Raw genomic sequence first — 11,168 nt, forward strand, 5'->3', positions numbered from 1 at the left:
GTAGTCATTTTGATATCTAATTTAATTTAGTTTCTCTTCGTCACCCTGATGATTAATGCAGCAGCCTAGACCTTTAGCTTTTGAGCCATGAGCAGTCGCGCTATCTCTTACCCTTACGCAATGTAGCCCTTGCCCCTAGCTCTGTCCCCATCTCCACCTCCAGGTTCTACTATCAGGACCTCTGTGTTTGCGTTCTGGGGTTTCACAGGGTTTGTGCTCTAATACGTTTTCTTCTTCATGGTCTGGTAGCTAGAACCTAAAGGTCAAGTCAACAAGCAATGTTGACATTGCTGTCACAGCGTACCTGTGTATACAGCATCTCAAACCATCCCTGAAATCAGAGGCACAGAGTTCTTTCTGTGCAGTCCTTCCCTGCCTAGAGGTTACCTGGTATCTTAGAGGATCCAATGGAATAAACCTTAACTGGTACAGCACCTGCTGAGAATCCCCCAGTGAGGGGCTGGGGTGTGGTTCAGTGGTAGAGCCCCTGCCTAGAATCCCCCAGTGAGGGGCTGGGGTGCGGCTCAGTGGTAGAGCCCTTGCCTAGAATCCCCCAGTGAGGGGCTGGGGTGTGGCTCAGTGGTAGAGCCCCTGCCTAGAATCCCCCAGTGAGGGGATAGGGTGTGACTCAGTGGTAGAGCACCTGCCTAGAATCTCCCAGTGAGGGGATAGGGTGTGATTCAGTGGTAGAGCCTTTCTGTTTGTGAGGCCCTGGATTCAATCCCTAGCATTGAAAACAAAGCTATAAAGGAAAGACATGGATTTTCCTTGAACATCTTTTCCAGGGACAGACCCCCTCCAGTGCTGACAATTCTGTGTCCTGTCCTGATTGGCTAATGCCATTCTTACACACACACACTTAATCTTAATTGGTGAATCAATGGGTCCACTAGGTCTAGAATGCAGAGGCATTGGAGATCTGTCTTCCACTTGGATCTCCATAGCTTTCCTCTATGAAGTAGTAAGAGTCCAAAGGGAAGCCAGACCTGGTGGCACATGTGTCACCTTGGGGGGGCTGAGAAAGGAGGATCAAGGTCAACCTGGGCAACACATGAGTTCCAAGGCAGTACATACAGAGACCTTGTCTAAAACATGGGGTGGGTAGGGATGGGAAAAGAACTACAGGAAGAGCCAAAAACAGGAACGAAAGTCATTCAAAGCCATAGTGACCCCCCCACTTGGCAAAATAACTGGAGGCACACAGCTTAGGCTTGGGTGACAGCCTAGCGGAAGGACTGGGCTGTTGTCACCCCAGAACATGTCGCTGTCTCTATGACAGAAGGACTGTGTATCTTACCCAAGACTCTGTGGAGGCTTGTGTCTTGTGTTTTTTGTATTGTTTTGGTTTTGGTTTTCTGAGACAGGGTTTCTCTGTGTAACAGCTCTTGTTCACCTAGAACTCCCTCTGTAAATCAGGCTGGCCTTGAACTCACAGAGATCCTCCTGCCTCTGCCTCCCAAGTGCTGGGAGTAAAGGTGTGAGCCACTACCACCTGCCTTGACTCTTGTCTCTTTTGGACCCTCACCGTCAAACAAAGGGGAGAAGAGGTTGTAGGTACAGGAGTGGCAGTCAGAAAGACTGCTCAGAAAGTGGCAAAAGGGGCCACAGGATGGTAGATCTGTTACCTCACTCCAGTTCTTAGAGCACCTATAGTGGAGCTAGACGGTCCCTCTAGCAGACTATAGCAAAACCCGTACCTTTGCATCACTGGAGGAGGAACTCAGACTATCATTCAGGCTAAGCAGGTGTTCTACCACTGAGCCACACCCCAGCCCCTCACTGGGGGAGTCTAGGCAGGGGCTCTACCACTGAGCCACACCCCAGCTCCTCACTGGGGGATTCTAGGCAAGTGCTGTACTGCTGAGATGTAACATGTCCTACATATCATAGCAAATCTCTCTGAAATATGCACCTGACAGAAGAGTCCAGAGGTTCAGAGAATGGAAGGGATCCACCCTAAGATTCCCAGCCTAGTGAGTGCTTTCAAGGTCCCCAGTCTGATAGCTGTTTCAAGCTCCTGAACGAGAAGGTATCTTAAAGTCCCCAGGTGACGGTGTCTCATCTAGCAGACATCTCAAGGTCCACCGAGTAATAGACCGTCGTTATTTATGTTGTCAGTATGACAGAATCCCGAATGAGCAGGGCGATGGGCATGCCTGTGAGTGGTTATCTTGCTCTGGTTAATCGAGATGAGAGGACCTCTGCCCATTGTGGGCAGTGCCATATCCTGGCTGGGATCCTGGGGTGTCTAAGTGGGTTAAGAGAGCTGAGTAGCAACCTGCATTTATCTCTGCTTCCAGATTGTGGGTGCAGTGGACTGTACCCTTGAACTGTGGATCAGAACAACCTCCTTCTCTCTTTAAGTTGCTTTTATCAGAGTATTCTTCATCACAGCAAAAGCAGCAGAAGGAACTGGGACATGGGTGTTTCAGGATCGCCAGCGAGACGTTCTGTGACCCGGCCTGATTCCTAACAGTGGGCTGGCAAAGCATCTCCAAGTCATCCCTGTCTGCTCTCCCTGCAGAGCCTGCCTTCCCCAGGGCCTGAGTCTGGAATCTACGCTCTAGGATGCCCACCCCAGCCCCCAGGAGTGTCTGTGTGTTCCACGCTCGCTTTGGAATCATGCTATTTTTCATAGGGGCACAGCTTCTACGCTCTCAGCCAGGAGGTCCTCTCCAGCTGTGGTTCTCACGAGCCCTGTTTCTGACCCCACACCTCTCAGTACCTCTCACATCCTGGCCTCTTTTTCTGTCATGGGCACATAGAAGCTTCAGATACTCTGAACCCGTGGTGCATCTCTAAGGTTAGGTACACGGTCCTCTTCTACATCTCAGAAAATACCGGCACATTTGACTGAGGAGGGCCTGGTCTTCATATGAAAAGAAAGAAGGGCCCCAGATTAACATGGTTGTGTTAACGTCCCTTGTAGATACCAAAGGGAGTGGTTGGTTTTTTAAGAAATATAAACTAAGAGACAGAGTGGTAGGACTAGCTCTAGTTGATCAGGCTGGCCTCAAACTCACAGAGATCCTCCTGTCTCTGCCTCCCGAGTGCTGAGATTAAAGGTGTGCGCCACCACCGCCCAGCCAGAGTGGTAGACTTTTAAAGGCAGGAACAGCTTTGTGCATTCGAAGTCAGCTAGGGCTACATAGTAAGATCTCTTCTCAAACCTGCGAGCTGGAGAAATGGCTCAGTGGGTAAGAGCACTGGCTGCTCTTCCAGAGGACCCAGGTTCGAGTCCCAGCATCCACATGACAGCTCACAACTGTCTGAAACTCCAATTCCAGGGGATCAAACACCCTCACACAGACATACAAGCAGGCAAAACACCAATGCAAATAAAATAAAAATAAGTCAATTAAAAAAAAATACAAACCTCGGAGTAGCTCCCTCAGGAAAATTACAAGCATAGGATGAGGTAGATCCTGACACTCATGGGTGTGGTGGCATGCACTTGTAACCCAGTTACTAGCTAAGACAGGAGAATTCTGGAGCTTGCTGAATAACCACCCTAAGCTGCATGTCAAACTTGTGACTTTCCTTCACAATCGACATCTTGGGAATTCAGCTTCTCCCTTTATAAAAAGATCATTCCCACCTGGGTCTGTTCCTTCATGGGGGCAGGGTCACAAGAGTGTCTAGCCACTCCCTGCAACCTGTTGTATGCGATTGGGCCTTAATTGCAAAGATTTTTTCCAACATAGCCTTGTCAGGGAGGGCCACCCACACCCCTGCAAATTACCCCTTATCTATGCTCTGTAACAAAGACCAAGAAGTTAGACTTGAGGAGAAGGGCTAGATCTCGTGTGCCTCCCTCTGGCAAGCTTAGCTATCGTTACCTTGTTTCAAAAACCAGGGTAGAGGAGCTGGAGAGACGGCTGAGTGGTTAAAAACACTGACAACTCTTTCAAAGGATCATGAATCAGTTCCCAGCACCCACATGGCCCCTTATAGCATTACAACTCGAGTTCCAAAGGATCTAGCACCCTCTCCTGGGATCTGTAGGTACTGAGATTTAATACACATTTAATACAACTATAGGCAAAACACTCATGCATATAAAATAAAAATTTTAAAAGGTGAAAGGCTCATGAGAAATGATACCTAATGTTGATCTCTGACCTTTACACATACACACGTGTGTGAGCATACACACACATACACACATCTCTCACACACACACACACACATCACACACACACACACACACACACACTATAAGCTAAGCATTGTGGCTAATGCCTGCAACTCCAGTATTTGGGAGGTTGGCTGCAAGTTTGAGAATAGCCTAATCTACATGAGTTCCAGACTAGCCTGTGCTATAGAATAACACACACACACACACACACACACACAGAGAGAGAGAGAGAGAGAGAGAGAGAGAGAGAGAGAGAGAGAGAGAGAGAGAGAGAGAACATTTAGCACTTGGGAGATAATCCTGGTTTAATCCCCTGTACTGCATAAAAGCCAAAATGGCACCTCAGCCCTCTAACACACTTTGAGATGCTACCAGTGGGACCAGCAAGATGGCTCAGTGGTAAGAGTGCTTGCCACCAACCCTGGTGACCTATGTTCATATGTTCAATCCCACATGATGAGAGGAAAGAACTGACTCCCTCTACCAACATACCACACAGGAATGCCCTCGGGGGGGGGGGGGGATCTAGATAAAATACAAATTCAAATGCTATTAGTGTTGCCCTGGAATGCGAGGGATGTAAGTGTGTGGAGTTACTTAGACCCACAAGGCTAGGATGACCCCAAGGCCAGGCAACTTGAGTTAACAAAGTTTGGAGACCCAGGACGAAATCCACTCAGAAGCTTAATCACAGGTCTGGCCTTGGTCAAAGCTCTGCCCTGTTTTTCTCTGATAAGAAATCAGATTTTTTTTTGTCAGCCAAAGGGAATGGGAAGGGAATGCTGCCCTCCCCCACTTCTTTTTAAACATTTTTATCCTTTGAAGTCTAGTGTTTGGCCTGCATATATGCCTGTGCACCATGTGCATGCAGTTCCTATAACAGCCAGGAGAGGGCGTGAGATCCCCTGGAACTGGAGTTACGGAGGGTAATGAGCTGCTCTGTGGGTGCTGGGAATTGAACCTGGGTCCTCTGGAAGAGTAACACATGCTCTTAACTGCCAATTCATCTTCTCAAGTCCCCGTTGACTGCTTCTACAGGGGGTTACAAAGCTCCTCTTGACAGACAGATGACATCAGGGTGGGAGGCAGCTTCCTCATGAGTCTTATCATCAGAATGAAGAGGGGGAGTGGTGGGACTCACTTCCCTAACTTCCAAACCTTCGCTAAATCTACCAGACTTTGGCCTCACTGGATCCTGAAGTCCATGAGTGATTCTGGCTTTGTTTTGTGTTGGCGGGGGGAGGGTACACATGTGTGTGGGTGCACGTGTGTGTGTGTGAACATGCATGTGGTGCACGTGTGTGTGAGGGTACGTGTGTGTGCGGTGTGTATGTGTGTGGGTGCATGTGTGTGTGAACATGCATGTGATGCACATGTGTGTGAGAGTACATGTTTGTGCAGTGCATAGTGTGTGTGCACGTGTGCGGGTGAACATGCATGTGGTGCACATGTGTGTGATGGTACATGTGTGTGTGTGCGGTGCATGTGTGTGTGGGTGCACGTGTGTGTGGTACACATGTGTGTGGTATACATGTGTGTGAGGGTACGTGTGTGTGTGCAGTGCATAGTGTGTGTGCACGTGTGTGGGTGAACATGCGTGTGGTGCACATGTGTGTGGTGCACATGTGTGTGAAGGTGCATTGTGGGGTGCACATGTGTGTGTGAGTGCACGTGGGGGTACACATGTGTATGTGTGGGTGTGGGTGTATGTGTTTGCATGCATGAGGAATCAGAGCCTTGTGGACAGTTTCTCAGGAGCTGAGCCCTGCACCATAGTTTTTTGTTTGTTTCGTGTTTTTCGAGACAGGGTTTCTCTGTGTAGCCCTGGCTGTTTGTTGGGACCAAAGCCATGAGCTACCACTACCCAACACACACCTTCTTTTGAGACAGGACTGTTCACTGGGCCTGAGGATCTCATATTAGGCTAGGCTGCCTGGCCAGAGAGCTCAGGGGTTCCCACACTCATCTTTCTACCCTCTACCCTCACCCCATCCCTCCCCCACCCTCATTCCCCATCCCTCACCCACCCCCACCCCATCTCCCTAGTACCCACCCCCATCCCTCCCCCACTCCCCCCACCTATCTCCCTAGTGATTACAAGCATACATTACCACATTCTGCTTTTTGATCTGGGTTCTAGGGACCATGCTCAGATCCTTGCTTGTGTAGCAAGCCCCTTCCTGTTGGAGCTACCTTCTAGCACCTCTCTCTCCTCTCCTCCTGCCCTTCACTCTGTAGCCCAGGCTGGCCTACAGCTCAGGCTGGCCTTGAACTCAGGCTCCCCCAGCTTCAGCCTCCTAAGTAACTAGAATTCCAAGCCCCTGCCCCCTGCCCACCTCTCGTGTGCTCTGTGAGCAGCATGTGTACGTTTGTACGTGTGTATGCGCAAGTCTGTGGCAGGCATACGCATGTGTGTACTTGCCTACGTGAGTGCAGCTGGAGGCCAAAGGTTGATGTCACATGTTTTCCTCTATTGCTTCTCTACATTAGTTTTCGAGACAATAAAACTAGGGATTACTATTTGTGCGAGACAGGCTGGCCAGCAAGCTCCCGTGAGTCACCTGCCTCTAGTCCCAGCTCTGGAGTCACAGATATGTTTAATCACACCCAGATGTTACTCAGGTTCTGGGAATCCAACTAATGCCCTCATACTGTGTGGTCTTCTCGTTAGCTTCAGCTGTCAACTTGACATAGCCCAGAGTGACCTAAAGGAGTCTGATTTGGGAGATTGCCTGCATCAGATTGGTCTGCACTTGTGTCTATGGGGCCATTTTCTTAATTGAATTGATGCATGAGGGCCCAGATCCCCATGGCTAGTACCATCCCTAGGCAGGGAGGCCCGGTCCTGGGCCCAGCTGGGAAGCTGAAGAGGTGGCTTAGTGGTTAAGAGCACTGGTCACTCCTCCAGAGGACCTGGGTTTGATTTCTACCACCCACATGGCAGCTTGCAACCATCTGTAACTCCAGTCTCAAGGGATCTAACACCTTCTTCTGGCCTCTGTGGAATGCTTGTGGTACACAGACATACATGCAGGCAAAACATCTATACCCATAATTTAAAAATTAAAAGAAAGGAGCCAGGCGGTGGTGGCACACGCCTTTAATCCCAGCACTTGGGAGGCAGAGGTAGGTGGATCTCTGTGAGTTCGAGGCCAGCCTGGTCTACAAGAGCTAGTTCCAGGACAGGCTCCAAAGCTACAGAGAAACCCTGTCTTGAAAAACCAAGAAAAAAAAAACCCAAAAAAATTAAAAGAAAGAAAGCAAGAAAGAGAGCCTACCTGAGGAGAGAGAGAGAGAGGGAGAGAGAGAAAGAGAGAGGGAGAGAGAGAGCACCAGTAAGCAGCATCCTCCTGGGTTTCTGCTTCTAGCTTCCGCCTCCAGTTTCCTCAATGATGGATTGTAACCTTGAGGTATAAAATGAAATAAAACCCTTTCCCTCCCCAAGTTGCCTTTGGTTATGGTATTTTTCATTTGTTTGTTTTTTTGAGACAGGGTTTCTCTGTGTCACCCCAGCTGTGTGGGACCTTGCTCTGTAGACCAGGCTGGCCTCGAACTCACAGAGTCCGTCTGTTTCTGCCCGCTAAGTGCTGGGATTAAAGGCGTGTGCTGGGATTAAAGGCGTGCGCCACCACTGCCCGGCTTGGTCTTGGTGTGTTTTTATCACAGCGATGGAAGAACAAACAAGGACACACAGCAAACATTTTACCAACAGGACCACAGAGTCTGTTGTGGTCCTTCCAGGGTCTCCTGGGGGATGAGCCGTTTTCTTCCTACACACACACACACACACACACACACGCACACGCACACCTCTCCTCCCGCCCGACTCCCCTCTGCTTCTGGTGGCCCATTCCTACTGTGCTAGAGGTGACTGATTTCCGTGTCCCACCGGCTTTGTTTGTCTTTATTAACCCGCAAGCTTAGGCGGTAGATTCACAAGAAATGGAGAGCATAGATAGGCTTACTCGTATCACACTTTAAACATAATCCCATAATCTCTGTGCGGGGGGCGGGGGGAGGATTAGATGCTCGTGTCTAAAGGTGGCTCTTACCCAGATGTACTTCGGCACACCCAAAGGTAAGCTTAAACCAAGTCAAAGATTTTGCAGAAGGATAGCCCATCTGAAAAGGTAGTGAGCATCTCACTGTGTATGCAAATTTGGAGAAGAAAGTCTCAACACTGGCATTTGGGGGAGATAAAGGAACTTGAAAACATGGGATGATTTTGGAAGGAATTACAAATTCACTCTGCAGCCTCAGCTGACCTTCAGTTTTCGTGTGTGTGTGTGTGTGTGTGTGTGTATGTGTAATGGTGTATATGTGCATGTATGCACATGCATGTGGAGACCAGAGGACAGACTCAAAAATCTTCCTCCGTCTCTCTCCACCTAGAGATAGGGCGCTCATTGACTGGATTAGACGGACTGGCCAGTGAGCCCCAAGGATCCAGTTGCGGCTGCCTCCCCAGGCTCTGGAGATCAATGTCAGGTCCTCATGCTTATGCAACAAGCTCTTCACCTACTGAGCCGTCTCCCTAGCTCCTAGCTCTCAGCTTTGAGTATGTGTGCACCCTCACACGTGATACGATGCACTTGTGGAGGTCAGAAGACATGTAGGTATCTGTTCTCTCCTTCTATTTTATGGGATCCATGAACTAAACTCACGTCATCTTCAGGCGGTAAGCACCTTTACCCACTGGTCCATTTTGCTGGCCAGGTGACCTTACAGCTTTTGAATCTCCTGCCTCAGCCTCCAGAATGCTGGGGTTAATGCCACGGTACCTCAGTATTCCTAGCAAAGTCCCAGGTGTGGAAGATGCTCGAGGCTTACGCTTTGACTACATCTGAGTTCTGAAATATGAATCTATTGGCGGCACCAGCTCCTGGCTCCCGGGGTCACCGACCAACTCCCCATCCACGCTCATGTCTGCCCAGTGCCTGCCCAGAGGCTCATAATGGAGGCTAACAACCACAGGAGAAGCTAATGGCAGAAGCACAGCGAGAGACTCCTCAGAAGCCCTTTCCCAGTAGGTTACAGTTACCATAGCAACATTCAGCTGTAGCCCAGGAGATCTGGGGCCAGAGAATCAGAGGATTGTTTGCCACGCTGAGGAGTGAGGGCAGTGGGGTTGCTCGGCCTCGCAGCACGTGGACTACAAACGTGAAGGGTGAGGCAGGAGCAAAGGCGTGGCTTTCAAAACCCCTCTCCCCCTCACTGCCCTGGACACCCTCCCGTTTCCCCCGTGAAGCCTCCCTTGGCTCCCAACAAACCCAGAGTTGAAACTTGGGTTGCATAACGGATCCAGGAACAGAGTGGGGGTGGGCGGGGGAACTCTATGCTTCAAGAACCACTTCTTAGGAGGTCAACTGACGCACATTAAAAACTATCCAATCCTTCTCGCTACCACCCGGGGCTGGGTTCCGAGCCCCGCTCTTCCCGCCCGCCCCCCTCCCCGGCCCAGGATCTATCCGATCTCACCCAGTCAGGTTGGTCTTGGAAATATGATCAACCATGGCAAAAGGCTCTGTTTGTTCTTGTCCCTGAGAACCGCCTCTTTGATTGTTGAACTTTGGACATGGTTCTGAGGGATTGGGTTTGTGGGGGAAGGAAGGAGGCAGGGATTGAAGGCCTGGATGTGGGAGGGACGAGGGAGGGAGGGGTATAAGCAATTTCAACACTTTAGGGAGGTCGGCCTGGTTCAAGGATTGAGCTTTGTGCTGGCCAGTCGCTGCTACCTCCTCTTCGACCGACCGTGCTCTGTTCAGGAGCGGCAGCACTGTGCTTTGGCTATTCAGCCTGCTGTTCTCACCTCACACAGCGGCATTTAAACTGAACGTGGGCAAGATGGACGTTCCTTTAAAATGTCCGTGTCTGAGATGTCTCTGTGGGTAAAGCCCTTCATAAATGTGAGGAACTGCGTTTTGATCCCCAGAACCCTCGGAAACCTGTATGTAGCTGCACATGTGGGATTCCAGCACTCCTACAGCGGAGCGGGAGGTGGGAACAGGAGCATCAAAGGGCCAGCGGGCTAGTCTGACCTAGGAAGAGAAGAATGAGAGGCCCTGCCCCAAACAAGGTGGAAAGCCATGACTGACACCCAAGGTTGTCCACACGTGTGTCTACATCCACGCATGCAATGCATGCACAGTCATCCACACCATGCACACACATCCACACATACAAGGCATACACACACATCCACATGTGAAATACATGCACACACATCCGCACATACAATGTGTGCACACACATTCACACCACACACACACATCTGCACATACAAGGCATGCACACACATCCACATGTGAAATGCATGCACACACATTCACACATGAAATGCATGCACGCACATGCTACAATCACATAATTTCCATTTCTACTTTGCATCCAGAGACTCTGGTTTAGTGGCTGGTGGGACACCCTAAGGATTGGCAGGTGTTTCCTTTCTTTCCTTTCTTTTCTTTCTTTCTTTTTTTTTTTCTTTATCCATACTGGAGGTTGAACCTAAGGTCTCACATATATCAGGCAAATGCTCTACCACTGAGTGATTTCCTCAGTCTTTTTTTATTTTTTATTTTTAGAAAGGGTCTCATTACGTCATCTAGAACGTCCTTGAACTGATAAAAGTAGCCCAGGCAGAAAGATTTCAAACTGGCAGCCATGCTTGCATGCTTGTCTGCATGTGGAAGTCAGAGCTCTTCCTTAGGTGTGGTTCTTCAGGAGCTGCCGCCCCTGTTTCGTGATATAGTGTCTCTGACTGGGGCCTGGGACTCACTGATTAAGTTCTGTTAGGCTACCTGGCCGGCAAGTCATGGGTCTGCCTGTCTCAGTCCCTACACTGAGAGGACAAATGGCACAGCCATGCCTGGCTTTAGGACATGGGTTCTGGGGATCAAACTCAGGCTGTCAAGCTTGCAAGGCAAGCACTTGCTCACTGAACCATCTCCCTCATCCAAGAGTAGCATATTTATTGATTTATTTACATATATGGGGAGGAGGGGTTCAAGACAGGGTTTCTCTACATAGCCCT

Source organism: Myodes glareolus, chromosome 2, assembly GCF_982192425.1.
Source record: "Myodes glareolus chromosome 2, mMyoGla1.1, whole genome shotgun sequence".
NCBI lineage: Eukaryota > Metazoa > Chordata > Mammalia > Rodentia > Cricetidae > Myodes > Myodes glareolus.